Consider the following 11,113-nt stretch of genomic DNA (forward strand, 5'->3'; position numbering starts at 1 on the left):
CAGTGAAATTCCTGTTGGTAATTGATGTATATAAACAGACAGAATACAATAATAATATGAACAAATTTAATAACAAGTATAAACTGGATGGTTTGAGCCCTGAATACTGATTGGCTGACATACAATGGGTATGATAACACTTTTCTTTTTACTGCTCTAATTACATTGGTAACCAGTTTCAAACAGCAATAAGGCACCTCGGGGGCTTGTGGTATATGGCCAATATAAGAGCTGTATCCAGGCACTCCGTGTTGAGCCGTGGTATATTGGTCATATACACACCACCTCATGCCTTATTGCTTAATTAGATTGTGTGTGTTGCATCTGTATTTTGAAATAGACTACCACCACTACAACATAAACTGTGGTGCCACCTATTGTTCATACTGTTACCTACAAAAACTGAAAAAAAAATGCCCAGATTATCAATTGAATAATCAGTCTCCTCTGTGTCTTTCAATTGGCTTTGAGATGGCTAGATGCAGTTCTAGAGACACAGTGTGCCTGTTTTACTTGGTGTGGTCCTTTACCCACCGGCAGAACCTCTGGGAGTAGGTAGCTGGGCTGACAGTGGAGAAGGCTCTACCAGGGAAGCGCAGACTCTTCCACAGGTTCTCCAGCCTTTTCTTCAAACCGTACACAGTAAAAATGTCTACAATACCCACAAAGTAGCGCAGCTCTGGCCCATCTATGACATGCACTGAGTTCTTGAAATTAGGCAGCAGCCTACGGTGATGAGCATGGAACTCCTGGAGTTCTGCATCTGTACTGTTTACAGAGGGCAGGTTTATCTCCTGGCAGTGGATTGAATGGCCAGAGTGCTCCCCTGTGTCCTGGACATGGTCTGACCCACTGTCTATTGTATCTGATGCCAGTCGAGAAGAGTCTCCCCCCAACAATGGAATAGTGGGGTGATCTTCCTCTGTGGGACTGTCTTGGGCCATGGACCTGCGGAGGAAAGAGCATGTAAGAACTGAATAACAAAAGAGATTACAAATCAGCTTACATTAGGATAAGAGTAAAAGCCCTCATTACCAATGATCTTCTCACTGTGTTACCTTACATTAGCTGAGCAACAACTGCATTTCTGGAGTGTCCAATAAAGACTACTCCGTAACATTTTTTTCCATACAGTAGATTGTGCACCACTGAACACCTACTTTTCAGTGCGCACAATAAGGTTACTAAAGGAGTGCTTCCCATCCAGCTCATCTTTGTGCAAGGGTTGATGGGCCAGCAGGATGCTGTAGTCAAGCACATTGAGGCTACGGAGGAAAGCTGTGTCTAATTCAACCTGATCCACAAGCCAGGAGCTCTTCTGATCTGTCAACACATGATAAACGTTTACTTCTTAGGGGAATGCATGAGTTTTTACCTTTGTAAATGGCACTTAATTTCTCTTTCTGTTTAAGTCATAAGACACAAGGAAACAACACAATAAAATATGACTTTCTCCATTCCGTCAGGTGCTGGCAGATATAGGGCATACCAAGCTCTTACCCAGAATGATGTGCTTTCCTTCAAAGTTGTTATCCTTCAGAATCTTAACTGGGCTTCCAGTAGATGCAGGGTCAGTCCACCTACCCACCTCACAGCCCTTAATGTCATATCTAAGAGACAAAGACAAAATTGTCAACACACAATCCAGAAAGAGATTTTTTTAAACTACATCACAAACGATGTTCACCTTGTATCAATCCTCTCGTCCGGGTAAAACACACTCTGCATCACAATGAAATACTTCTGGGAAAGATTAAGAGAAGAGTTAAATAGTTGTTTTTTTACAGCTGTGTTTGAATGTGTACTTCATTATAGTCACCTTTGTTTCATTTGGTACTTGGATACTATGGAGACCTGGAATAAGAAAAGAGCATGCACAGCTGACAAAAAGATATGAAACAGGTGACATTGTACCCAATATTTCTCATGTGATATTTTCTATCTCACCCAGGAACCTGACCAACAACGAGTGGGGGTATTTCTCCAAGTGATCCATATATGCCATCAGGTTGGAAAGAAGAAACTTCACCTCCCGCTTATTCTGTGTCTTTAGGAAGAACCTCTTGTCATTCCTTAAAGAGGTAAAAAAAAAAAAAAATCTGCATGTGCAACTATAGAGTTGAGATAGATTAAATGTGTTGATTTTATGATTTGTATGTTGTCCTTCAGTAGGCCTCACGTGAGGAAGAAGTCAGCCTTGCTCTTGGAGTTGCTCATGAACTGTAGATAGAAGCAGTCTGAAGAGAGGGATCTCTTGTACTCCTCCTCATTTATGTCCAGGGAGTGCCGCAAGCTGGAAAACACCAGTCCTGCAAATGTCTGCATCTCATAGTCCTACAGGGACAGGCAACAGAAGACCATGGATCAAAACATATGTCCCACAAAACATTTACTAAAATAGACAGTAAATTGTCAGGATTGGTTTTCCATGCGAATATTGATTCATAGTGTTATTCATGTGAATATTGTTTAAATAGCACCTTGTGGACTTGAGTCTGCTCCGATTTGTAATGTTCAGCAGAAAGTTCATCCTGAGTGAAACAATAAATCAACCCACAATGAAAGGTTTGTCATATGCAACAACAAAAAAACTATGGGTATTTAGCAGATGCTCTTATCTAGAGCGACTTACAGTTAATGCATTCATTTTAAGATACTGTAGCTACAGTGTATTCGGAAAGTGTTTAGACCCCTTCACTTTTTCCACATTGTTACGTAACAGCCTTATTCTAACATGGATTAAATTGTCCCCCCACAATCTACACACAATACTCCATAATGACAAAGCAAAAATGGGTTAAGAAATGTTGTTTGCAAATGTATTAAAAATAAAAAAACTTAAATATCAAATTTACATAAGTATTGAGACACTTTACTCAATACTTTGTTGAAGCACCTTTGGCAGCGATTACAGCCTCAAGTCTTCTTGGGTTTGACGCTACAAACTTGGCTCACCCGTTTTTGGGGAGTTTCTCCCATTCTTCTCTGCAGATCCTCTCAAGCTCTGTCAGGTTGGATGGGGAGCGTCGCTGCACAGGTATTTTCAGGTCTCGCCAGAGATGTTCGATCGGGTTCAAGGCCAGGCTCTGCGTGGGCCACTGAAGGACATTCAGAGCAGCCACTCCGGCAATGTCTTGGCTGTGTGCTTAGGGTCGTTGTCTTGTTGGAAGGTGAACCTTCACCCCAGTCTGAGGTCCTGCGCGCTCTGGAGCAGGTTGTCATCAAGGATCTCTCTGTACTTTGCTCTGTTCATCTTTCCCTCGATCCTGACTAGTCTCCCAATCCCTGCCACTGAAAAACATCCCCACACCATGATGCTGCCACCACCATGCTTCACCGTAGGGATGGTATTGGCCAGGTGATCAGCAGTGCCTGGTTTCCTCCATACGTGACACTTGGCATTCAGGTCAAAGAATTCAATCTTGGATTCATCATACCAGAGAATCTGTTTTCTCATGGTCAGAGAGTCCTTTAGATGCCTTTTGGCAAACTCCGAGCAGGCTTACATGCATCTTTTACTGAGGAGTGGCTTCCGTCTGGCCACTCTACCACAAAGGCCTGATTGGTGGAGTGCTGCAGAGATGGTTGTCCTTCTGGAAGGTTCTCCCATCTCCACAGAGGAACTCTGGAGCTCTGTCAGAGTGAACATCGGGTTCTTGGTCACCTCCCTGACCAAGACCCTTCTCCCCCGACTGATCAGTTTGGCTGAGCGGCCAGCTCTAGGAAGAGTCTTGGTGGTTCCAAACTTCTTCCATTTAAGAATGATGGAGGCCACTGTGTTCTTGGGGACCTTTAATGCTGCAGAAATGTTTTGGTACCCTTCCCCAGATCTGTGCCTCGACACAATTCTGTCTCAGAGCTCTCGGACAACTCCTTTTGACCTCATGGCTTGGTTTTTGCTCTGTCAACTGTGGGACCTTATATAGACAGGTTTGTGCCTTTCCAAATCAATTAAATTTACCACAAGTGGACTCCAATCAAGTGATGATCGATGGGAACAGGAGGCACTGGAGCTCAATTTCAAGTCTCATAGTCAATTTGTAAGTCGCTCTGGATAAGAGCGTCTGCTAAATGACTTAAATGTAAATGTAAATGAAGGTTCTCAATACTTATGTAAATAAGGTATTTGTTTTTTAAATTTACAAACATTTCTAAAAACTTGTTTTAGCTTTGTCATTATGGGGTATTGTATGTAAAATAATTTAATACATTTTAGAATAAGGCTGTAATGTAACAAAATGTGGAAAAAGTCAAGGGACCTGAATACTTTCCGAATGCACTGTCGATGGGACAACCACATTTCTCAGTCATAGTAAGTAACTGTTACCTCAAAGTAGCTACCAAAGACAGTGCTAGTAGTGAGGAAAGGTCAAATACGAGTGTTAGTTCACAAATGGCAATCTTATTAAATTGGGGGCGGGGATGCTGTGGGATTATTTAAGAAACTCTTTGAAAATATGCTGAAATATGCTGAACAAAAATATAAAAAACGCAACATGTAAAGTGTTGGTCCCATGTTTCATGAGCTGAAATAAGATCCCCAAAAATGTTCCACACGTACAAAAAGCTTATTTATCTCAAATTTTGTGCACAAATTAGTGTACATCCCTATTAGTGAGCATTTCTCCTTTGCCAAGATAATCCATCCACCTGACAGGTGTGGCATATCAAGAAGCTGATTAAACAGTATGATCATTACACAGGTGCACCTTGTGCAGGGGACAATAAAAGGCCACTCTAAAATGTGCAGTTAACACAATGCCACATCTCAAGTTGAGGGAGCGTGCAATTGGCATGCTGACTGCAGGAATGTCCAACAGAGCTGTTGCCAGAGAATTTAATGTTAATTTCTCTACCAACATAGTTTTAGAGAATTTGGCAGTAGATCCGACCGGCCTCACAACCGCAGACATGTAACCACGACAGCCCAGGACGTCCACATCCGGCTTCTTCAGCTGTGGGATCGTCTGTAATAAAGCCCTTTTGTGGGGAAAAACTAATTCTGGGCCTGGCTCCCAAGTAGGTGGGCCTATGCCCTCCCAGGCCCACCCATAGCTGCGCCCCTGCCCAGTCATGTGAAATCCATAGATTAGGGTCTAATGAATTTATTTCAATTGACTGAACTGTAACTCAGTAAAATATTTGAAGTTGTTGGATTTACATTTTTTGTTCAGTACATCTATACAATGCAAGTACTGTATGTACAGTACTTTTTCCAGAGGTGTTCTCAGTCAATGTAGTAAATTCCTATGGTATAAAAATGTATTCTGTGCGACAGTTGAAATAGTGTGTATATTGTTGCCTATAATTTTACTGACAGGTCCTGGTGTGTCGATGCTGGTCTGCAGGGCAGCATGCAGCCCCGCTTTCATAAGACAGGTGAAGCTGTAGAACTCATGTTCCTGGTTGATTTCAAACAGGCCTAACATTCTCCAGCGCCTCCTCAGACCCCACCACCGCCTCCGCCTTGTTGTCCCAGAGCAACGCTGACCGTTCCTCTTCGCCATCTGACACACACACACACACACACACACACACACACACACACACACACACACACACACACACACACACAGAGTGCACAAAACTTGAAGAACACCTTCTTAATATTGAGTTGCACCCCCTTTTTCCTTCAAAACAGCCTCAATTCGTCAGGGCATGGACTCTACAATGTGTCGAAAGCGTTACACAGGGAAGCTGGCCCATGTTGACTCCAATGCTTCCCACAGTTGTGTCAAGTTGGCTGGATGTCCTTTGGGTGGTGGACCATTCTTGATACACACAGGAAACTGATGAGCATGAAAAAAACAGCAGCATTGCAGTTCTTGACACACTCAAACCGATGTGCCTGGCACCTACTAGCATACCCCGTTCAAAGACACTTCATTATTTTGTCTTGCCCAGTCACCCTCAATGGCACACATACACAATCTATGTCTCAAGGCTTAAACCTCCTTTAACCCGTCTCTTCATCTACATTGATTTAAGTGGATTTAACCGGTGACGTCAACAAGGGATCATAGCTTTCACCTGGTCAGTCTGTCATGGAAAGAGCAGGTGTTCCTAATGTTTTGTACACTGTATACTGAGTAGCTCAATTTCAAGTTAGACAGGTGTTTTTAATTGGAAGAAATTGAAATTATCTCGTGGCTAAGAAATTCATATTTTTGGGGAGAACATGGACAAATGTATATTCGTTACAACAGTAAGCAATGTCTGAGTGTAACTGGCATGAAAGCTGACAACCACTATGCCACAAAAGTTCTTACCTTAACCTGATTTCCTGACGTTGTCCTGTATCTTTGGATGCCTGGCTGTACCAAGAATATCTGAATTCAGTGAAAATCATTAGTCATTATTTTCATATGCGATTGAATAGCATTTGGTTTAGCCATGTATACAAAAAGAAGCACATTTCATGACAATGGTCTATATTCTCTTAACTCTTTCTCCAGCCGAGAGTAGTACCACAGTAAGTGGGTTGGACACAATTTTCAGGGTGTATCACACCTGCAGAGGCCTAAAAGGTGTGTGCAATGCAGTGAAGGTGTTTACTTCCTATTGTAGTGATGTAGGCCGTGTTCAAAACAACTGGGAACTTGGAAATCTGCAACTTCCGACTTCAGTGCGTTCAAGACAATTGGGAACTCGGAAAAAAACTAGCTCCAACTGGTGAAATGTTTGTCTGAAGTCTGAAACTCTGGCATCTTTCTAGAGCTAGACCTGAAAATCACTGATGTCAGGATTTTACCTTGTTTTTTTCCCAGTTGTCTTGAAAGCACCATTATAGTTCCCCACATTGGATGTGTCATAATACCCATAAAACCTAGTGTTCAAACCCGGAAATGGTTCCAATCATCTTTCTACCATTAATTTTTCACATAGTGAATTTTACAAACACTTCAAATTAAGTATGTATTTGGTCAAATCAAATGTTATTTGTCACATGCGCCGAATACAACAGGTGTAGACCTTACCGTGAAATGCTTACTTACAAGCCCTAAACCAACAACGCAGTTCAAGGAATAAAGTTAAGAAAATATTTACTAAATAAACTAAAGTAAAAAATCAAATTAAAAGTAACACAATAAAATAACAATAACAAGGCTGTATACAGGTGGTTCCCGTACCGAGTCCATGTGCTGGGGGGTGGGGTATTAATGTAAATAGTCCGGGTGGCCATTTTATGAATTGTTCAGCAGTCTTATGGCTTGGGGGTAGAAGCTGTTAAGGAACCTTTTGGACCTAGACTTGGCACTCCGGTACCGCTTGCCGTGCGGTAGCAGAGAGAACAGTCTGGGTGACTGAAGTCTTTGACAATTTTTTGGGCCTTCCTCTGACACCGCCTAGTATATACAGTGGGGCAAAAAAGTATTTAGTCAGCCACCAATTGTGCAAGTTCTCCCACTTAAAAAGATGAGAGAGGCCTGTAATTTTCATCATAGGTACACTTCAACTATGACAGACAAAATGAGAAAAAAAAATCCAGAAAATCACATTGTAGTATTTTTAATGAATTTATTTGCAAATTATGGTGGAAAATAAGTATTTGGTCACCTACAAACAAGCAAGACTTCTGGCTCTCACAGACCTGTAACTTCTTCTTTAAGAGGCTCCTCTGTCCTCCACTCGTTACCTGTATTAATGGCACCTGTTTGAACTTGTTATCAGTATAAAAGACACCTGTCCACAACCTCAAACAGTCACACTCCAAACTCCACTATGGCCAAGACCAAAGAGCTGTCAAAGGACACCAGAAACAAAATTGTAGACCTGCACCAGGCTGGGAAGACTGAATCTGCAATAGGTAAGCAGCTTGGTTTGAAGAAATCAACTGTGGGAGCAATTATTAGGAAATGGAAGACATACAAGACCACTGATAATCTCCCTCGATCTGGGGCTCCACGCAAGATCTCACCCCGTGGGGTCAAAATGATCACAAGAACGGTGAGCAAAAATCCCAGAACCACATGGGGGGACCTAGTGAATGACCTGCAGAGAGCTGGGACCAAAGTAACAAAGCCTACCATCAGTAACACACTACGCCGCCAGGGACTCAAATCCTGCAGTGCCAGACGTGTCCCCCTGCTTAAGCCAGTACATGTCCAGGCCCGTCTGAAGTTTACTAGAGAGCATTTGGATGATCCAGAAGAAGATTGGGAGAATGTCATATGGTCAGATGAAACCAAAATATAACTTTTTGGTAAAAACTCAACTCGTCGTGTTTGGAGGACAAAGAATGCTGAGTTGCATCCAAAGAACACCATACCTACTGTGAAGCATGGAGGTGGAAACATCATGCTTTGGGGCTGTTTTTCTGCAAAGGGACCAGGACGACTGATCCGTGTAAAGGAAAGAATGAATGGGGCCATGTATCGTGAGATTTTGAGTGAAAACCTCCTTCCATCAGCAAGGGCATTGAAGATGAAACGTGGCTGGGTCTTTCAGCATGACAATGATCCCAAACACACCGCCCGGGCAACGAAGGAGTGGCTTGGTAAGAAGCATTTCAAGGTCCTGGAGTGGCCTAGCCAGTCTCCAGATCTCAACCCCATAGAAAATCTTTGGAGGGAGTTGAAAGTCTGTGTTGCCCAGCAACAGCCCCAAAACATCACTGCTCTAGAGGAGATCTGCATGGAGGAATGGGCCAAAATACCAGCAACTGTGTGTGAAAACCTTGTGAAGACTTACAGAAAACGTTTGACCTCTGTCATTGCCAACAAAGGGTATATAACAAAGTATTGAGAAACTTTTGTTATTGACCAAATACTTATTTTCCACCATAATTTGCAAATAAATTCATTAAAAATCCTACAATGTGATTTTCTGGATTTTTTTTCTTCTCATTTTGTCTGTCATAGTTGAAGTGTACCTATGATGAAAATTACAGGCCTCTCTCATCTTTTTAAGTGGGAGAACTTGCACAATTGGTGGCTGACTAAATACTTTTTTGCCCCACTGTAGGTCCTGGATGGCTGGAAGCTTGGCCCCAGTGATGTACTGGTCCGTACATGGTGTGTACGGACCACACATGGTGTGTTTGGACCATGATAGTTTGTTGGTGATGTGGACACCAAGGAACTTGAAACTCTCGACCGGCTCCACTACAGCCCCGTCAATGTTAATGGGGGCCTATTCGGCCTTCCTTTTCTTGTAGTCCACAATTAGCTCCTTTGTCTTGCTCACATTGAGAAACCTCCTCCCTATAGGCTGTCCCATCACTGTCGGTGATCACTGTTGTGTCGTCAGCAAACGTAATGATGGTGTTGGAGTCGTACTTGGCCACGCAGCCGTGGTTGAACTGGGAGTACAGGAGGGGACTAAGTACGCACCCCTGAGGGGCCCCAGTGTTGAGCATCAGTGTGGCAGATGTGTTGTTGCCTACCCTTACCACCTGAGAGCAGCCCGTCAGGAAGTCCAGGATCCAGTTGTAGAGGGAGGTGTTTACTTCCAGGGTCCTTAGCTTAGTGATGAGCTTTGTGTGTACTGTGGTGTTGAACGCTGAGCTGTAGGGTTACCTTGGCATGACGTTTTTGATAACATGTAATTCTCTCTCGGACAAGGTGAGTTTTATCAATATATTTGCCTCAGTATACAAAAAAATAGTTTGACCGCTAATTAGCAACAGAGAAGACCTCTTTAAGACTACAAATTCCTGCAAGAAGCTCCTACACGTCATATCTAGCCAACAATGTCAACTAGCATTCACCAGCGCAATCGGAGACCTTCTGTGCCCAATCCATGATGAATCCATGTGCTGTATTGAAATTAATTGAATAAAGTGTTGAACTTCTTATGTCCCCTTTCTATGTCTTAGCTAGCCACACTTTAGCTAGCTAGTTAGCAGAGCAGTAGATCAAAAAATCATTTTGTTTTACTTAGCCTAGATAATTGTTTGTACAGTATGTCAACTTTGGTCTCTAGTTCAGACCTTATGGTATTTTTCCAAAGCATTAAAAGGGGAAAAGACCATTATAAGTCTGGCCATGTGGAGAAGTGCAGCTATAGTGAGGGGGTGTAAAGTACTTTTAAGTAAGAATACTTTAAAGTACTACTTAAGTTGTTTTTGGGGGTATCTGTACTTTACATTACTATTTATATTTTTGACAACTTTTACTTTTACTTCACTACATTCCTGAAGAAAATGTTGTACTTTTTACTCCATACATTTTCCCTGACACCCAAAAGTACTCATTACATTTTGAATGCTTCGCAAGACAGGAAAATGGAAAATTCAAGCACTTATCAAGAGAACACTTGGTCATCCCTACTGCCTCTGGCCAGGTGGACTCACTTAACACAAATGCATTTTTTGTAAATAATGTTGGAGTGTTGGAGTGTGCCCCTACTTAATATAATTAATTTTAAATGATTTATAGTTTTACTTTTACTTTTGATACTTAAGTAAATTTGAGCAATTACATTTACTTTTGATACTTAAGTATATTTAAAACCAAATACTTTTAGACTTTTACTCAAGTAGTATTTTACTGACTGACTTTCACTTTTACTTGAGTAACTTTCTATTTAGGTATCTATACTTTTACTCAAGTACTACAATTGGGTACTTTTCCACTGGGTAAGGGCCAGCATGGGATAAAGTTTATCCTGTGTCGGTGAGTGTAGCTATTAAGTTTGAGCATCTTAGCAATACTATGTGTTCTACACAGCTGTCAACATTCTACAAGGAAAGAGACACTTAATCAATTATATAATCATAAACCAGATTACCCTGTATACCAGACTTAGATGAGTGATAACTCAGTTCTAGAATGTTGTAAATGATGAGAATGAATCAAACAATCTATTGACATTCAGAATTATTGACTTTGTTTAGACAACCAGCCTGTATTGTAGTTGCATGACCAGAGCACAGTATTTATTTATCCTGAATGGTACAACTAGCCTACCTGGTTAAATAAAGGTGAAATAAATGAATAAAAACATGCATTCACACAGTCTTGATTTATAGGATCCTTCCCACTGTATGATTGATATGTCAAGTGATAAAATCCCAAGTTATCAATTCAGTTTATGGAAAAACGACACTTGTCCTCATGAAAATTACAGTTGATTCAATATTTTACAGCTGTAATGTCATCAATCAAATCAA

At 41.6% G+C, this 11,113-nt stretch overlaps 1 pseudogene; it reads right to left on the reverse strand.

Annotated features, from left to right (window-relative positions):
• Positions 1 to 509: 509 nt before the first annotated feature.
• LOC120050885 lies at positions 510 to 5,429 on the reverse strand (annotated as a pseudogene).
• Between the last annotated feature and the right edge of the window lie 5,684 nt (positions 5,430 to 11,113).

This window comes from Salvelinus namaycush, chromosome 1 (assembly GCF_016432855.1).
Source record: "Salvelinus namaycush isolate Seneca chromosome 1, SaNama_1.0, whole genome shotgun sequence".
NCBI classification, from domain to species: Eukaryota; Metazoa; Chordata; class Actinopteri; order Salmoniformes; family Salmonidae; genus Salvelinus; species Salvelinus namaycush.